Source organism: Crocuta crocuta, unplaced genomic scaffold, assembly GCF_008692635.1.
Source record: "Crocuta crocuta isolate KB4526 unplaced genomic scaffold, BGI_CrCroc_1.0 scaffold186, whole genome shotgun sequence".
Classification (NCBI taxonomy): Eukaryota; Metazoa; Chordata; class Mammalia; order Carnivora; family Hyaenidae; genus Crocuta; species Crocuta crocuta.
Window position 1 is genome coordinate 3,404,304 of NW_027551569.1, and position 18,913 is coordinate 3,423,216.

Sequence of the window (18,913 nt, forward strand, 5' to 3'; positions counted from 1 at the left end):
CCCCACCAAGGCTGTTATCAAGATTGAAAGGGATGTGGGGCACCTGGGTGGCTTAGTCAGTTAAGCATCTGACTTTCGCTTAGGTCATGATCTCGCAGTTCGTGGGTTCGCGCCCCACGTCGGGCTCTGTGCTAACTGCTGGCTCAGAGCCTGGAGCCTATTTTGGAGTCTGTGTCTCCCTCTCTCTCTGACCCTCCCCTGCTCACGCTGTCTCTCTCTCTCTCTCCTAGAAATAAATAAAAATATAAATAAATAAATAAATAAATAAATAAATAAATAAATAAATAAATAAAACATGAGGGAAGATGTCACATGGCCTAAGAGGCAGAGACAGAGTCACAAAGAATGACAAGCTGCTCTGACTACCCCACACACGGGTTTGTAAAGACAGCCATGTGGACTTGCAGCCCATGCCTGGGAGGCCAGACAGCAAAACAGTTGAGGACAGAGTCTCAGAGTTGAGACAGACTCTCTCAGAGAAACTGTACTTCTATGCCTCCGTAATCTCTGCTACAGAAGCACAAAGGAGCAGCATCAGGAGTAAGGCAAGACGTGAAAGCAGGAACAATCTAACAAAAACAGCCTGCATCTTGTGAGCATCTGCTATGTCTCAGACAATCAGCAGGTGAAACAGGCAGCATTAGAGGGCGTAACTAAAACTCGAACCCAGATCTCTCTGATGGCACAGCAGTGGGGCCAGGCTCTAGGGGTGGCTGTTTCTAGGCTCTCCTGTGGCCCACACTTAGCCATAAAACAAAAATCCTTGTATCAATCACAAAAGCACACTCAGCTCCACCCTGAAGTGCAAGCCCTTCACACCTGGTATGTCCCACTCTTCCGCACTCAGGAGTCATCTCAGAGGCCTCCATCTGAGCTCAAGTGTAGGCCTTCTGCATCTTTGCTCCCCACGTTTCCCAGGATACCATGCTTTTCTCTCCTCTCCTGGTGCCCTTGCACCGGGATATCTATCCAAACCCACTCCGGGTCCTCTCTGGCAGCTCTGATCCTGCCGATCCTGCCATTTGATAAACTCAGGATCCTCATACTGCCTACCAGTGACACAGCTGTTTTCCTATTGCCAAACCACTTGCCCCGACTGGAGAAGGAGTAAGTCTTCAAACTGACATGATGTGCCTTTTCCATTAAACTCTCCCATGGCACTTGAGTTACATGGCAGGTCCATGAAAACAAATCTAAGGGGCAGTGACAGTCCCAGCTCACAAATGTACTTCTTTTCTCTCTCTCTCCCATGTTTTCCTAGGCCGCTCTATCCTCAGCTTCCTGAGAAAATGTTTTCCTGCACTCCGCTGTATATGCCACCGCCCTCTGCACTCCAGCAATGAAACTAGAGGGAATGAGGGGATGTGGGCACATGCCCTGCAGTGCCCATGTGGCCTCTTGGTACTTCTTATCCTGTGCGGGAATAGGAAAGTATCACCTGGCCTTTTGTTCTCTTGTTTTTAAAAAAGCATCTTCAATCTTCTGTGGGTCTATATGTAGGAGAATTTCAATAAAAAACACTAGGTCAGCTTATGAGACCATCATTTATAGGTCCATGACTTGATGCCTGAGCACCACTGCTCTGATCCAGGTCAGTGGAGGATGTCTGAAATTCAGGACGCTAGGGGACAGTCTCTGAAGTGTCTAGACTTAGAACAGAACAGTGAGAAGCCAGTGTCAGGGTGCCTTGATATGGAACAGTGTCGATTACACATCCCAGTAAAGCCTTTCAACTTTATACCTGCGTGTGGAGAAGTGTACATCCGGCAAGCAAAAGACAAAGATATATTTATCCCCCACTACATTTAATCCATTGACAATAGATAATAATAAAATGAGCTTTTTCTCTACGGCTTCCAGGATTCCTAGTGCTGCTTCTAGATAAATGTTCAGGCTAATCTTATTACCATGTAACATTCCTACTCAGGGTAAAAACATAAAGCAGCAGCACTGTGAAAGAATCTTGCTTCTGGGGTTGCCACAGAATCACACATCCTACCTTCTCTACCCCACTTTCCCTCTGTCCTTCAGGCAACTGATATCTCTGGTCTGCTGTGAATTCCTTCTCCTATGAGCTGACTGCTCCACTCATTTGTCACTCAACACACTCAACCTTGTTATCCTTAAATAAGCACAGGTCTTATCTTTTCAACAGACCTCAAACACCGTAACAGCAAAAAATATGCACCACACCTTTTAAAATTGGAAATAGCACCTGGTTGTACACATGCTTAATAATGCTCCTATCTGTGTTAAATTATATGTTGGACTCAAGTGGCAGTGCAGTGGTTCATATCACGTGCCTTGCAATCTCACCTACCAGGGTTGAGTCCTGATCCATCCAGGCTGGCTATGGGACCTTGGATAAAATCATTAATAGATCTCTGCCTCAGGGTCTTTCACTGTAGAAACGTGGATAACATGTCTCACTTCACAAGATTGTAAAAAAAATAAATAAATAAAAATAAAAATAAGATAATATTGTATATAGAAATACTTGACACAGTTCCTAGACCTTCATAAGCGCTCAACAAATGGTAGTTATCACTATTAATGTTGTTATTTTTCTACAAAAAGTCAGAGCTAAGTCAACAGACAGAAGAGCCTGGAAAGAAGCCATTGGGAAGAAAAGATTTCCTCTGAAAATAAGTTCTAAGGTGACTGTCAGCTCAAGACACAGGGATCAAACTAGTAACAGACTGGATTTAACTAACTCTAAAGTAAAGTAAAAATAAAAATAAATATATACATAATATATGTAATTGCCTAATGTAGCATTTATATATATTATAATGGTGGTCATTACTTATTTCCCTCACCCTTTCTCTCTCTGACTCTCTCCCTTTCTCTCTCTCTCCAACTCTGCCTCCAACTCTCTCTCTCTAGCGCTCTCTGTCTCTCTGTCTCTCTGTCTCTCTCTCTCTCTCACACACACACCCAGCATGTACATGGACAGATTTAGAATTCATTATCATTCACATTTTCTATCAGAATGTGCCACTGACCAAACTCCAACAGTGAAGTCCAAACACAAATGCAACAACAGATGGTCATCCGAGATTCCAAAGTCAGAAGGGCCTAGTATTTGGCATGGCCAGGGCCACATCTGCATCTATGGTCTTGCTAACAGGGGTCAGTGAACTAACTCTGCCTGCCGAGCTGCAGCTGACATCAAACCTGAGGCCCAAAGCCCCACCTGCTACATACCATGAATGCCACCATTTTTATGCTTTATATTCTATTAATAGTGGTGAAGATCCACCAAAGATAAAAACTAAGCATGAGAAATAGAAAAATGGGAATTGAGTTTCAGACCTGCAAAGACAATAGTAGAATGTCAACTGTTAATCAAATTTTTTTAAGTGCTGAGTGATCCAACACTCTGTGGGTAAAAGAAAACATAGCTGCAAACTGGATCTCATTAGGAACTACCAATTTATATAATCTCTGATCCATCATCCCATTTCTAAGAGAGTGCCCAGGAAAAGATACAAGGAATATAAGGCAACCTGGAGTGATTGATAAATTAATTAATTAATTAATTTTAAAAAATAAAAAACATCCAGGCAAACTGATGTAGAATCACCAAAGTCCTCAGTCCCTTCCTCATTTTGAAAACAGCTTCAGGTCACCTGGACATATAGGCAATTCAACCAGAGAGAGAGAGGGAGAGAGAGAGAGAGAGAGAGAGAGAGGGAGAGAGAGAGAGAAAAAGTTGTCAGCCAGTTACTCTGCCCTCATGAATCAAAAGGCCATGGGTGCCAGCCCAAACACTTTGCTAATAATGCAAATCACTACCACTTGTGCTCAAGAGTTAAACAAATATTTGTCTGATGGCTTCTTTGTGAAATGTTAATAACTACATAGGTTGATACATGGTTACAGATGGAAACACTAAGAAGTTGAGAAAGATTTCCAACCCTTAACACAATCACAGTGAAGGTCTAAATTTTATTCAAAAAAGAAAACTTTTGAGGACTTTATTCAGTTAAAAAGGCTGATCAGGAACAGGCCACCGTATGTTCAAGTATCCCATAAAAAAATTATTGTGACAGATAGGATTTGCTGATTCAGACTTTGTCATCCTCACAGCATCTACTAAGCTTCTACTAAATTAATGAAGGAAGAACTTGGCATAGACAGATTACAGACTTGACATAAATAAACCCACGCAGAGACATAAGACATGAATTTGCATGTATAGGCTAGAGCTATGCAAGACAGGCCTCGTCAATAGTGAAGAAAAAGTTTCTAGATGAACTAGCAAAGTTTACCAGATGACCTTTTAAGCCACACCTGGATAGCAAACCCTCCCATGTTCAAGAGCCATGTTGGCAAATATATGTCTCTAGTCCTCCCTCCTCACAGGTGGCATTCATTGTTAATTGACGTCATTCTATTCTACCCCTTTTCCCATTCAACTCGACTGGAGTTTCAGAAGTCTTCTCAAGGCAGTACTCTAGGAAGTTACCACCAGTCACTGAGAGATGTAACTTGAGGTGAACCTATTCTCCATCTTTGTTATCCTCCAACATAAAATCAACTTAATGTAAACTAACTAGCTACACTAAAATATTGCACATAAAATCCATGTAAATGTGTTAAACAACCACTACATTTTAGCTCTAGACTACAAGGGATACAAAGGAAGATGAGGTACAGTCCCTGCCACTCACATATTTAGAAAATGTTGGGAAATACTTAAAGTGGGGATATATTTTATATCAGAATTGTAGTGAGACATATCTGTCATTCTTATTAGTGAATGTACAAGGGCTGGTGATCAGAAACTTGACTCAGATCGTGTTTCTCTTCCTTCTGCTTTCTAAGAACGGCATTATTCCGGTCCTCTAGACTGTAAGCTTCATAAACACAGAGACTGTGTTTCTTATGTGGTAGCCAGTGCATGCCCAGTGTTTAGCAACGTGTCTGGCACACAGCAGAGGCTCAATAATGTACTCGCAAACTTCTTGTATATACTTCTGTACTAAACAGATCTACCTGAAGGCCTACATTTCCTTCTGTCTTAGAATACTTGATGAGGGCACCAACCTGACTAGAGTGAAAGTTACATGTCACAAAGCAGAAGAACAAAGATCAGATGAGTAGGTGGTACCTGATTATGAAAAGCTCTAAAAATACAGACATTATGCAATCGGGGGAAAAAAAGGAACCATTAGAGTAAAAAGGAAGCCTTTAAAAGTCTGATTGGAAAGGTGACAAAATGTAAAAGGTGCCTACCTGATTCGCTAGGAATCTACTGTTATTTTTATTCCAAAGACTAGAAATGACTCTAATCATCTCACTATTTTCCCTGAGGATAACATGTCATTCCCCACTTAAACTCTTCAATGATTCTCTATCAACTTCAGAATCAAATGCAAACTTTCACACATTACATAACAGACTTTACCTGATCTAGTTCCCACCTCACTGTCACCAGCATTGTTAAGTTCTGCAGTTCTTCCGGTAAATTCTCCCCGGGATAAGCCTTACCTGGATTTTCTATTTGAATAACTGTTTGCCATTTGAGGCATAGTTTGGGTACCGCCTCTTTTGGGAAGCCTTCTCTAACACTCTTACTCACTCTACTCCTACCTACATCTGATTTCCTCCTCTCTACTCCCAGGACTCCATGTTGTAACTGCTGTCATAAAATTTATCATGCTGTGCTGCATCTGTTTTTCCCAGTAGACTGGGGGCTGCTCAAGTGGAGGAAAATGTACCCTTGTACTGAGTCTCCCAGTGCCTGACACAAAGTCAGTACATATTTGTGGGAAGATGTGAAAGAAAGAGAAAGAAGATAGGCAAGAAGATCCCAAAGACTATTTCCTAATGCCTCTAAATCAGTGAGGACTATACTGCAGAAAGAAGTCTCTATATTCATTCTGCTTGATAATAAGCAATAAGATGAGAAGATAGAAAGCTAAAGTATCACAGACTGTGAAAAAGAATTTGATGGAACCACTAAATATTTGTTTTTCACTAGTGTGCATGCTTAGGAAATGTGCTTGCATTTTAAATTTATCAATACAGAAAGTTCTGTACCCATGAGTGGCATCTGTCTTTATGCATCTTGACAAAACACTAACAGAAGGAGCAAAATAATAATAATGATGATAATAATAATAACAACAACAACAAATTCTAGCAAGATACTCAAAGAGATAGGATAACAAAACTCAGCACCAACACTCTCTCCCACTCTGGAGTATGCTAAGAGAATACTGCCCACCTCTTTATGACAATGTAGCTTGGAATGTCATACAAAACACATGGATATTTTGAAATAGTACCTCAGAGCCTTTATTCTCTGTATCCAGGGTCAAAAAGCAAGAATGAATACCTAACAATGAAGCCTTCTGCCACCAACTACCCTGAAAGAAGATACATTACAATAGAAATGCCAAATGGCTTTGGGAGAAAGAGATTATATAAAAGACCCAAAGGCAGAAGAATAGGGGGAAATGCTATAAAAAGATTCAATAAAACAGAACCTTCAAGAAGTCTAACAATTAGCTGGAAACAATAGAGGAAAGTGTGCAGCCCAGGAGACAGAAGCAGTGAGTTCAGAACCATGGATAGTGACAAGGATTAGACCAAGAGGTGCAGACCAATAGGCAAGTTCCAGGAATACTCTGGGGCTAAGAAAGCAAAATCACACAGGTGCTTTGCAGTTCAACTTCCTATAATGTGAAGTCCATTCACTTATACAAAATAGACATGGACCAGAGGTGTGTGACTTCCTGATGGCCAAGCAACTTCCAAATAAGGAAATCTTGCTGTCAGAACCAATTACAAACTATTCTCTTGCCCTGGCCTGCTAAGCTGCTCTGCTTCTAGCCTAATGAAGCCTCTAATCAGATGGCTCTTCAAGGTGGTCCAAAGAGCCCCTCTGCAATCAGCAGAAGAGGTAGGGAAAGTGATAGCAAAAATGTGCCAGGCTGGCAGGTGACTGATAACAGAATCATTTCCAGCCTGGCAGGAAAGAAAATGAGTTGGGTTCAACCTAACAATAATATAGAAAGAAATGCTAGAACTCAAATTGATTTTTTTCTGAACAGGTTTCTTTACCCTTTGTTAACTTCAAAATAGTCACGCAACAAAGAAGGTCCCCCTTCCTTTCTTGGGGCTCTCTTTCAGGGTGATGGTATTCAGCCCTCATACTTAAACCTGTGACTTTACATTACCGTTGGGAAATTTGTAGAGACCTAGATAACCACTAGATGTCCCTTGCGCCATGCAAAATCAACCTGAAGTGAATTTCACTACCAGTTACACAAATCACATTTAAAGACAGCTTTTCTAATTCTTGGATCTTAGATATCAACTATAATTCCTATTATGACTCACTCCTCTTCATTTACATTATGTTGATATCTATATTATTTCCATGCTATTTAATCATAAGATATCAAATTATAGACAGGGAATAGGAAACTATTATGAATTAAAATTCTTTTAGAGGTAGAAATGATGGAGACATAGGCAGAAAGGAATACTGGAAGAAGGGATATAGAATGTCTACGAGGTCCAAAATTCATTATCACTTTCAGGAATCAAATAAGTTTCGATATAAATGGAGAACCCACAAAGTTCAGCTTAAATTCAAATTCTCCATACACTGAGATCTTGCATTCTTACATTTAATGAAACTAGGAATGATATGTAATTTTTATTACACATCCAGCTTAAACAATTAAGAGTGGGTGCCTAGGGCGAGAAGTAGTAAAAGTGTTACGCTGTGTCTACTAAGCAATGTCTGTAATGGATGCGACAAGGGGGAATAGTGGCCCCCATGATACTCATTTTCAGAACCTGAGTTAACCCACTAGCTCTAAGCCTTCCAGACTTGGGATAATTGTGGGTGGTGATGGTAGTAGTACAATACCAACAGTTACCTTAACGGAGGGTTTCCTGGCCACCAGGTATTGTTCTTAGTATTTTACATGTAAGTATTTAATCCTCACATGACAACTATCTAAACCCAGATATGACATTACTTTTGAGAGTACAATAGGGCACTATCAATAATTCACCTGAACAACAGATGTAACCTAAAACTTTCCAAGGACACCGGAGGCTGCACAGCCACCTTATTTTATCCTAGAACCACCTGAGGTATGAGATGCAGCATCAACTATGGTTAACAGCACATTTGCAGAAGCCAAGCTATCTTGGGTTCAAATCCTTGCTTTGCTCTTCCTTACCATGTTACCTGGATACATTACTCAAACTATCTGTACCTTGATTTCCTCAGTTTTGAAGTGGGGTAATAAAAGTGCACTTACCTCATAGGGTTGCTGTGATAATTAGAAGATAAGGTACAGATAACGTGGTTAGAACAGCTCCTGGCACATTATAAGGGCAAGTTACTATTATCCTTATTTCACAGAAGAGGAAATTATGGATCAGAAATTTTAATATCTACCTTAGGTCACATAGCTATTATGTAGTTGAGCCAGAATGAAATGCAGGTAAGTCTAGCTTGAAAGTCTGTGCGCTCAATAATTGTTACTCCAAGCCTCTATATAATGGAAGTTTAAGATCTTTCCTTCAATCTAACTTCCCCAGCTGTCTGGATTATAAAAGAATCACTAGAAAAATTAGTCTCTCATGCCTGTGCTTTCGGCTAGCAAGTCACAATCAAGTAGGTACACTGATTGAAGCATATTCAGGAGCATCAAATCCAATCTTTGTAGGCAATCTCTCCTAAGACTATAGGAGAGAGACATAAAGTAGGTATAGAGGAGCCAGGAAGTCTTCATCCCAAGCTCCACTACTAAAGGTGATGAAGTCCCTGCTCTAACTTTGCATGGTGCGGCCTATTCTGCACTTGTTCCTGTCTCTTAAAACCACTTCAATCCTCCTCCTGGTGACCACCTTAATCTTTTGTGATCCTTCTGATGAAACAGTTGGCAAGAGATACTGCTGGACACAGAAGAGTGACTGTCAGGTGAGCTGAGCACACCTGTTCCCCCAGAAGTAAACCAAAACCCATCCAAAACAGAGCCAGATAATAGGAATTGGCTGCCACTGCTGACTTGCCTGGAACTCCAACCAGCTTTTCTAGTTACTTAATTAGCTCTTCAATAAGTATTGTTTATCTTCATACTGAAAACTGGGAATGCTACCATACCCGCCTGTCCAGTGGCATTAGACTGACCTGAATCAGCCCCTTCCAGACAGCCGCTCTTGGCTTCATTTAAATGAGCCATAAGTTTGGAAGCTACTTACTCATGAGGTGTGTCTGTAAGCAAATCAAGTTCCTAGAAGACTAAGCATTTTGAGTCTGCAAAGGGAAAAATCAAGTGTCTCCATGGAAGGCTGAATAATGTTCCCAAAGGTATCATGTAATAATCCCCGGAACCTGTAGTTACTTATTGGAAAAAAGGGTCTTCTCAAGTGTGATTAAATTAAGGCTTCTGAGGCGAGAGTATCCTCTATCATCCAGGTGGGCCCTAGATGCAGTCACCTGGATCTACATAAGGAGGAGGCAAAGAAGGATCAGACACAGAAAGCAGGTGGCAACAGGAAGGTGGAGGCAGAGACTGGAGAGACACAGCCATAAGTCAAGGGATGTTGGCAGCTTCTGGAAGAGGCAAGGGACAGATTCTCCCCTAGAGCTCCAGAGGAAGCAGAGCACTGCCTACACCTTGATTTCAGCCCAGGAAAACTGATTGTGGGGGCCCTGGGTGGCTCAGTTGGTTAAGCATCCAACATTGGCTGAGGTCATGATCTCACAGTTCATGGGTTCGAGCCCCACATCAGACTCTGTGCTGACAACTAGCTCAGAGCCTGGAGCCTGTCTTTGGATTCTGTATCTCCCTCTCTCTCTGACCCTCCCCTGCTTATGCTGTCTCTCTCTCTCTCTCTCTCTCTCTGAAATAAATTAAAAAAAAAAATTTAAAAAAACTGATTTTGGACCTCTGACCTCAAGAATTGTGAGAGAATAGATTTCTGCTGCTTTAAGTCACCAAGTTTGTGGTCGTTTATTAAAGCAGTTCTTTTTGCTTATTCCCTAGCTCTTGTTAGAGTCTGACTTGCAATAACACCCCCAGGGCAAGGCCTGCCTACTCTGAGGTTGGCCATAAGTGGACATCTCAGGTTTAGGGAGAAAAAAAAAAAACAAGTAAAAATGGAAAATTCTCTAGGCCCATCANGGGTGTTATATGGAAACCAACTTGACAATAAACTATTTGTGAAAAATAAAATAAAATAAAATAAATTACCAGCTAAACTTAGCTATCAGATTTTCAGTCCTATAGTTTTATCAAGTATATGCTGACATAATAAAGAAAAGCTACCTGACTTTTACAACTCACTATAGAGTTCAAATCATAGCAAAACTTAAACACAAAAATTAAACAAAGCATGAATTATACATAATTCATTGTGCTAGAAGCTATCTAATTTTTACAACATAATCTCTTCCCTAAAGAACTTATCATTTTCTGTGGCAGACAAACATATGTATTGCTATTTATTCATCAAGCATTTATTGAGCAACTACTAATATGCAGAGCACCATTCTGAGAAATGTGAGAGATACACACAGGAAGAAAGAGACATTGCTTCTTCCCTCAAAGAACTTAACTCTATTAAAGGAAACAAACATGTACTCATATATTCAATTATTCATACACTCATGCTCTGTGAAAATGTGAAAATGAAAAAGATATGGCAATGAAGTCCTCCGTTAGAAGGGGAAATCATCAAAAATTTGCATGAGAAACTTTTTTTAAAGGTATTCTGAATTACCATGAAAGCAAGGATGAGCTCCTAATTCAAGCTCATGGGTAGGGGGAAGGGGCAATCAGAAAATGCCTTCCAAAGGACAGCATGCTAAGGTGAAACTAGATAAATGATTGGGTTTGGCAAGGAAAAAGAGGAAAGTAAGAGAACCAACATGGGCAAAGAGGACAAAGGTGAGAAATCTTGACATATTAACAGAATGGAGAGTGATCAGTAGGGCTGCATTGCCTCTAGTGGAGTGATGGTAGAGGAGGACACTAGAGAGGACCCCAGAAGACCTCCTACACCCAGCTGAGCAGTTTTAGCTTGATCCCAACAGTGCCAGGGAACCACTCAGGCAGGAGAGTGACAACATTAGGTTGGCACTATATAAAAGATTAATCTGGTAGTCACAAAGGAAATAAATTAAAAGGAAGCAAGAGAAGAAGTAGAAAAACAACTTGAAAATCTATAGCAATGTGACATATATAAGACCAAAACTATAAAGTACAAGGAAAAGAATTATTTTTGGCTTGGGGATGATATGTGTGTCAGGGAAGAAAAATGCATAAAGAAAATGAAAAATAGATGATTAGGCGATAAAATAGGTTCATGCCAAATCAGTCTTAAATATGAAACTGAGCACTGAAGATCTTAAGCAGGTACCAGAGCAGAAGAAAAACAATCAGAAACTAGTTTTATGAAAGGCAAAATGGCAACTGAATATAGGGTATTTACCAAATTTCCACTTACGAGAAAATAATGTCCATGTCTAAAGCAGTGATGGTGAAAATGGCAACGTGGGGGAAGATTCTAGAAAAATTTCAGAGAAAAAAAGCTGACAGGGCTTGATGACTTGTTGAAGGCTCTGAGAAGGCTGTCCCGGCCAGGTCTGATGAGGTGTCCAGTGCTCCATCTAATAGTGTGATATGGAAGGAAGCTAGATTTGCTACATCTAATACCAGTAATAAAGGATATAAAATGCCCAAGAACTGTGATAAATGCTTCACACTTAGAATCTATGAGGTAGCATCATCACCTCATTTTATAGATGAGGAAAGTGAGACTTGGACAAGTCAAGAGAAGTCAAAAAGCTTTCAGGTGGAAGAGCTAGAATTTGTACTCAAGTCCATCTGACTCACAAATGTATTCTCAAAAGCATTAGGCTGAATGGTTGGCTCATATATTCCAGTGTACGTTGGATAAAAATGTTTAGAAACAACCTTTATTTGACCATGATGCTATTGTGATTTCTCAGGAAATCATCCCCATCTGGGTAATCCTATGATCACAAACAAAACCTCAACAAAGACTTGCATATTGCTGCATAGTGGAATGAGTAGTCACTCCTTTTACCAACTTTCCTCAGAATCCAAATCAGCAGCTGAAAATCTTGGTACCATCTAATTAGGCCAAACTGGAGAAATCAAAGGGACAAGATAATAGGCAAGGAGCCTAGGGAACACCTGGTAACTGCAGGGCCTTCCTACTACCAAAAATCTAATAATGTCCTGAGAGGAAGCCAAGACTTGGCAAAAACACACCTACTCTTAACTCTAGCTCCTGGATCTCTCGAGTTTATTTTTGGCCTGGCAGGGAAGCTAGCACTATCAGATGTTTCATTAAATGCTTTCTAAGGAGGTGTTTCCACTAAAAACTTAAAGTGCTTCTACCTGTTAACAAAGCAAATAGTACATGATCAGATTTATGCTTCCAAGTTTTCCTAGGACCTTTCCTAGAACTTTCATAGCCCTCACCTTACCATAGTCACTATTTTCCCTATTTCTAATGGGCCATTTAATGGCCATGCCTTTGTCTGTTTTCTTTCATCACAGAGGTAGAGAGTCTTTATTTTCCTGCCTAATATGAATTTGACCAGCAAGCGTCTTTACCAAATTTACCACAATTGAAGACAGATATGAATAATAGTACCCTCCCCTCTGGCCTCCTTATAGACTAGAAACCTGAAAGATTGTCAGGCTCTATCTAGGTCTCCCTTACTCTTATTCAAATTATGAATATACAGAAAAGAGTAAAAATCCAGAGAGACCAGAGTGTTCCTAGACCTAGGGCGAAGAAAAAGCAAGGTGTCATTCTGAATTCTGTCAGTAACTTTAAATCTACTGCTTAACACCTAATAACAAGCAGAAAAAGTTGAAAGTAGCAGTGGAAAAAATTGAGACACTTAGCTTTTATCTCTCTGGCTGTTACACTGGATTCCGCTTGATTGCATGGCTAGCGGATACAATTCCAAGGAAAACCAATAAAAGGAATTTTATTTAACCACAGATGAAAGAGGAAATACTTTTTACTACCTTGCCTTGCAGCATTCAAAATACCATGTTTTAACTTACTTGCTTTCTAAGATAAAACAAACTGATAAGTAAATAATTCTGAAATAAGATTACCAATGTCCTTTAATTAACTTTAAATAGGCCTCAGTCCTCGGAATAGTCAATATCTGTGGAATAGCTTTTTGTTGTTGTTAATCACTCCCTTTGCAAAATTCCCTTTTCCAGGGTTTCCTGATTGTACACTTTCTAGGGAACTCTTTGATGACTCACTTTCTGCCTCTATCAGCATCATTTCCAAATTCCTTAAAAAGAGGCTTTTCCCCAGCATCTGAGGAAAGCTTTCTTTCCCATTTTTACTACTCTACCTCAGTTGAAAATTTCATCTATTCGCACATCTTTTATCTCTAGACCTAAACATTTTCCAAACCCCCAGGCCATGCATCTGAATTGTCTGCTAGAACAACTCATCTACCTAAAATTAAACTTCTCTGCAAAACCTTAAACTCAATCTATGTAAAAGCAAACTCCTCAATTCCTTCTCCTGACTTCCTTAGTTCTGTAATGGTCACCCCACCCAAGTTCAGGTTTTTATAGAAATACCTGATCCTTCCCTCCTTATTGTTCCTCATATCAATTTACTACCAAATCCATTGGATTCTGTAGCCAACAAGTCTTTCACATCCTTTGTCTCTACTCCGTTCCTGCTGCCACTGGTTGTACTTAGGCATCTGTTTTATTTAATCATCCAGTAAACAACCACAGAGAACATACTAAATGTAAGGCTCTATAATGAATGACATGGTCCCTGACTTTGCAGCATTCACCTTTCAGCATAGGTGTTATGTATGTAAACAAAAACACATACAGTGATGTTAAACAGAAATATGCAGTGGATTCAATGCACATTGGCCTACTCTGCCCTGGAAGACAGAGTCCAGATTAAGTCTCACATGGACAAGTGTAATGCATCTTCTTAATCTGCCCTAATTCCAACTCCAGTGTTGCCCTCCTTCAATCTATTTTTCACACTGCTGTCCTACACTTGATCTATAGTCCATAATGTGAAAATAATCCAGAAAAGAATGAACAATTACACTAAGACACTGGCAATGGGGAAGACAGAGTTGAGTCAAGTCAACATGCCTTAGGGACAAATGGGCCTTGGAGGAATGTTTAAGGAAAAAAGGGGAACAATAATGACTTTCAGGTCTCTGGCTTGGGTAACTAGGTAGATGTCAAGTCACTGATAAAAGGAATTAAGTAGGAGAAGTGAGAAATGAAGAGAAGGAAGGGAAGAGGGAGGGAGGGAGGAGGGAGAGAGTAGGGAAAAGGGTGGGGTGGGTGAATCTAGAAGTCAACAGACCACCGGAAGTAAAATTAAGCCACGTTACACTCCAGAGAAAGGATGTCATAAAACCACATTATTCCTAGCTTGAAGGAAGGGACAGTCCCTTTTATTTTATTTGATATTAAGATATGTAGTTATAATTTACCCTTTAGCTACATTCTAGGACTATTCACCTACATAGGCTTCTTACAGCCAACTACCACAATTAGAGAAGAAACTTCTGCCAAATCATTTTAGTGACACTATATGTTGGTAGTCCTAATGCCTTGTATTCCCTCTAGGCACTTCTTTTCCCTCCTAATTCTGTTACCTTTCCTAGGAAAATGAACTGAAAGAATGTAGGGCAGGAATTGTGCCTATATATATATATGTGTATATATATATATATATATATATATATATACACACATGTGTATATACACATATATACACATGTATAATCAAATTTATATCTCTAGCCATAAATTTCCTCTCATCATCAGACTCATATTTCCAACTGCCTTCTTGACATCTCTTTGTAAAAGGCTTTTAAACGAAACATGGCTAAAACAGAAATATTGATTTCACCTTCCCAAGCACACTTCTCTCAAGTACCTCATTTAGATAATGTTATTAACAGTTGTCTAAACCTAGAAAATATCACGGTATCATTAATGCTGTCTTGAGTAGCTCTGATCCTTTACAAACCCACTCCCCAACCTCCCCAGCATCAGATAGGACTGCATCTCTTGGTCACCTTGTGTTAGGTGCACCTGTGTGATGACTCTTGTCCAATTAGTTTTGAGCAGAAGTGATATGTGTCATTTTCAGGCCAAACACTAAATGGTTCCCAGTATGAAACCTTCTAAATTTCTCTTTTCCCTTTTCAATGTTCAAGTAAGTGGTTACCCTGTCATTCTATGTCCCAGAGTCAGGAAAATTATAAAAATAAATAGTCACCCACCAGCACACAAAGGACAAGATGTGTTAATGAGACATAAATGTCTTTTGTTTTAAGCCTCTGATATACTGGAAGACTTTGTTGCCACAACACAACCTAGCTTATCTTGACTAATGAAGATATCCTCAATTACTCGCCTCTCACACCCAACATCCAATTCATCAATAAACCCTATTGACTCTACCTCTGTCCACATCCATCCACTTCTTACCATCTCTATTACTACCACTCTAATCCACAGTGCTATATTTTCTTGCCTGGAAGGCAGCAACAGCCAGCTCTCTATTTTCTATCTCTACTAGCACACACTATGGGCCATCCTCCACAGACCAGTCAGAGGGATTTTTTTTTTTTTTTAATTCAGATCAGTCACTCCCCAGCTAAAAAATGCCCAATGGCTCTTCACTGTAATCACAATAAAATCCAAACACCTTACCATGGCTTAAAGCTCTCTATAATTTTGTCTTGCTTAACTCATTCTTTTGTCTTTGTAGCTCTTGAATTCAACAAGTACCTACTTCACATGTCTTTGCATTTGCTGGCCCTTTGACTTCTTGTCAAGCAAGCCTCAGGTCCCTACCAACTCAGCTTTCTAAGATGGCATTCCATTACCTTGCACTCCCTCATCATGCTTTGTTTCTCCTTCTCATATAAATTAGATTTATATTCTTACTATTTTTTTTTTTTACCTACCAGAATGTAAGCTCCATGAAAGTAGGGGCTGTTGCTGTTGTTGTTCCCCTGTGTACAACTAGACTCAGCATACAAAATAATGTGGTGTAAGCTAATAGTGAAAGAAGGGAATTCGGCAAGCTTTCCTCACATTTCTAATCCCCAAGCACCAAGGATTCTGCTGAGCCTTTGGAGCCCTTTGGGATTTTTAAGTCTTTGGACTTTGGAGTCTCTGATTTTGATTCTATAGGTCAAAAACATTTACCCTTACATACATAAAGGTACATATTTACACTTACAATACACATGAAAAGTACACACACACACACACAATTTTATTTTAACAGCTAACCAAGTATTGCCAATCATATTTCTTAACATCAAGGATAGTCTTTGTGGCCAAACCAATCCCCTTGTAACTCCCTCTCTCCAGCTCCAAGCTTTTCTTTGCCAATGTGCTCCACTATCACTGCAGATGTTTAGGGGTCATTTGCACTTGTGAGTGAGAGGTCATCTTGGCAGAACCCAAGAGTTCCTGACAAGTCCTGACTAAGTCTTCTACCCCAGTAAAGAACTCTAAAGTCACTTGAGAGCAACAGTCCACTGGGAAATAATACCTTCTGCTGGTGCCAAGGGAATATATTCACCATTTATGTATCCATTCATTCATGAGGCAAACTTATGAGGAAGAGAAAACTTATGCAAGAAAAATGAATTATTCATTCAACACTTTTTTTCCAACACTTACTGAGTGAACATGATATGCCAGACATTGTCCCAAAATGAACAAAGTCTTACCCTCATGAACCCTAAAATCTAAGTGGATGAAGCAATTAGAGTATGTCAAGAGATAAGCAAGATAAAAGGGAGTAGACAGAAAGGAAGGCAGGGAAGACCCATAAAATATAGCGGCATTTCAACAGGGACTTGAAAACACTGAGGAATGAGCCATGTACATGTTTGGGGAAAGAACTCCAGGAAGCAGACAAGCACAAAATTCCTGAGCAGTCATGTGAATGGCACCTTCAAACATTTGGGAGGCCAGTATGGCTGAATCAGGGGAACAAGGAGGGACATAGAAGATATGAGGGCAAGATCCTACAAGGTCTTAAAGGCCTCCTAAGAACCTGAGCTTTACTTCTGAACAAGATGGAAAGCCACTAGAGGGTGTTAAGCAGAGGAGCATGTATGTTCCTCTTATGTTTTAAGAGGACTATTCTGCTTCCTGGAAAGCTATACACTTGGGGAAGGGGAAGAACCAAGGGCAAAAACAAAAGCAGAGAGAGGATTTGGATGGTTGTTAACAGCAAGCAACCTAGTGAGAAAAAATCGTGGTCCTGGACCTGTGTGTCCCACTTGATAGGCTTTCCTGACCTCCAGAGTGCTTTAGTGGCTTCTTCTCTCTGATCCTGAAACACTGAGCCAACACCTCATTAAGGCATGATAACCATTTGTTTACTTGTCTGTTTCCCTGACCAGATTTGGAGCTCTTCAATAACTTAAAAAACAAGCAAAAAAAGGTCTTAACTGCCTTTTCACCTTTGCCTTCACACACCAGGTGCAAAAAAGTGAATCAATGAACCTGAAATATTTAAAGCACAATACAAGTCACTTTCCTTATTAGCAAGAGAAACAGTACATTGGAGTTGGGTCATACTACATAATGAATACATTTTCAGCTGTCCACACTCAGGGGGTTGAGCAGGGGATTGAGAGGAAGTGAGAGAACTATCTATTTACCATCTAACCCTTTGCCTTTTTCCAAGTAGGCCTAGCCTTCATAGCTGCTAGAAAGAGATGCTTCAGCAGAAATGCAAAAGGAAAGCAATGATGTTAACCCTTGGTTTTAGAGCTTGCAAGGGGCCTGGGATTTGGGGGAATGGTTTAAAAACTTTCTAAGGTCAAAGTTGACTGTAATCATTTTTTTAACCTCATGTGTCCATTTTAGAATATAATCTCCATATAAACTGTAACTCTAATATGCTGCCCCTTTAGAGTCCTCCATTACTCCTTACACCTCGGGCTGGTTTGTAACACGTGCCCAAGATCGACAGACCCTGGCTGCTAGAGCCTGGCTCCATTCTAAGGTCATCCAACTGCTAGATCAGTACAGTTGATGCCATCAGTGAGAAGAGGCCCTCCAATAAGATTCAGTCCATTATCAACCTAAGGGACAAAGGTTTAGTAAGAGAACAAGCCCCCGAGGTAGACAAATCTTAATTCAATGGATGGCATTATTCACCCTTGTTCTGCAAGTAAATAATCCTTAAAAAGAGTCTATATAAGTATTGCTGGTATGATTAAGATATCCCTCTAAATTTCACCAGAGAATCATCAATCTAAGATATAGCTAATATTTAAAAAATAGCAAATTTAGAAATTTTAGTATGTCTTAAATTAGGAAGCCAATCATGACAAAATATTCTGCTGATCAAAAAGTATCTAAAAGGACACCTGGAGAGGAAGGTATTGTGAGTCTAGGAGCACTCCTTTTCCTGAGGCCAAGATTCCCTAGAACTTGGTCCCCAGCTAACTTAACCACATACAAATGCCCTCCTCTCTCGTAGAATACACTCACTATCACTGACACTGTGTAATCTGAAGAGGCGTGCTCTGAATCCCAACCACGTACCAACACCTATGTATTTGTATTTACTTATTTCCACTTAGTCTGCCCTTCTTTATGCTGCTTTGAAGCTGTTGCACTCTGCTGAAATAGAGTTCTGTGTGTTTCTCTACAGCCTAAAAGAAACATCCCTAAAATGGACCAGCACTTCTTGCTCTGATCCCATAACACAAATGGTGAACACAACTCCCTCCAGATGACTACAAGCCAGTTCAGGTAAATGACTCAGTTTCACAGGTATGAAGAAAAGGGTGCTCTGGATTATCCATACATTTTTCAGTGTGTAGAATAGTGCTATC

At 40.1% G+C, this 18,913-nt stretch overlaps 1 protein-coding gene and 1 long non-coding RNA gene across 7 annotated transcripts in view; one reads left to right on the forward strand and one right to left on the reverse strand.

The window, feature by feature from the left end:
- The window catches only part of NRXN3 (neurexin 3), a 1,503,781-nt gene that overhangs the window by 1,059,619 nt on the left and 425,249 nt on the right, over positions 1-18,913 (reverse strand). The window lies entirely within an intron of this gene.
- The window catches only part of LOC144220412 (uncharacterized), a 48,842-nt gene that overhangs the window by 3,853 nt on the left and 26,076 nt on the right, over positions 1-18,913 (forward strand). For both annotated transcript variants that reach the window (XR_013331736.1, XR_013331735.1), the window contains exon 2: positions 18,730-18,830. This is a non-coding gene — a long non-coding RNA (uncharacterized LOC144220412). The remainder of the gene's footprint in view (positions 1-18,729; positions 18,831-18,913) is intronic.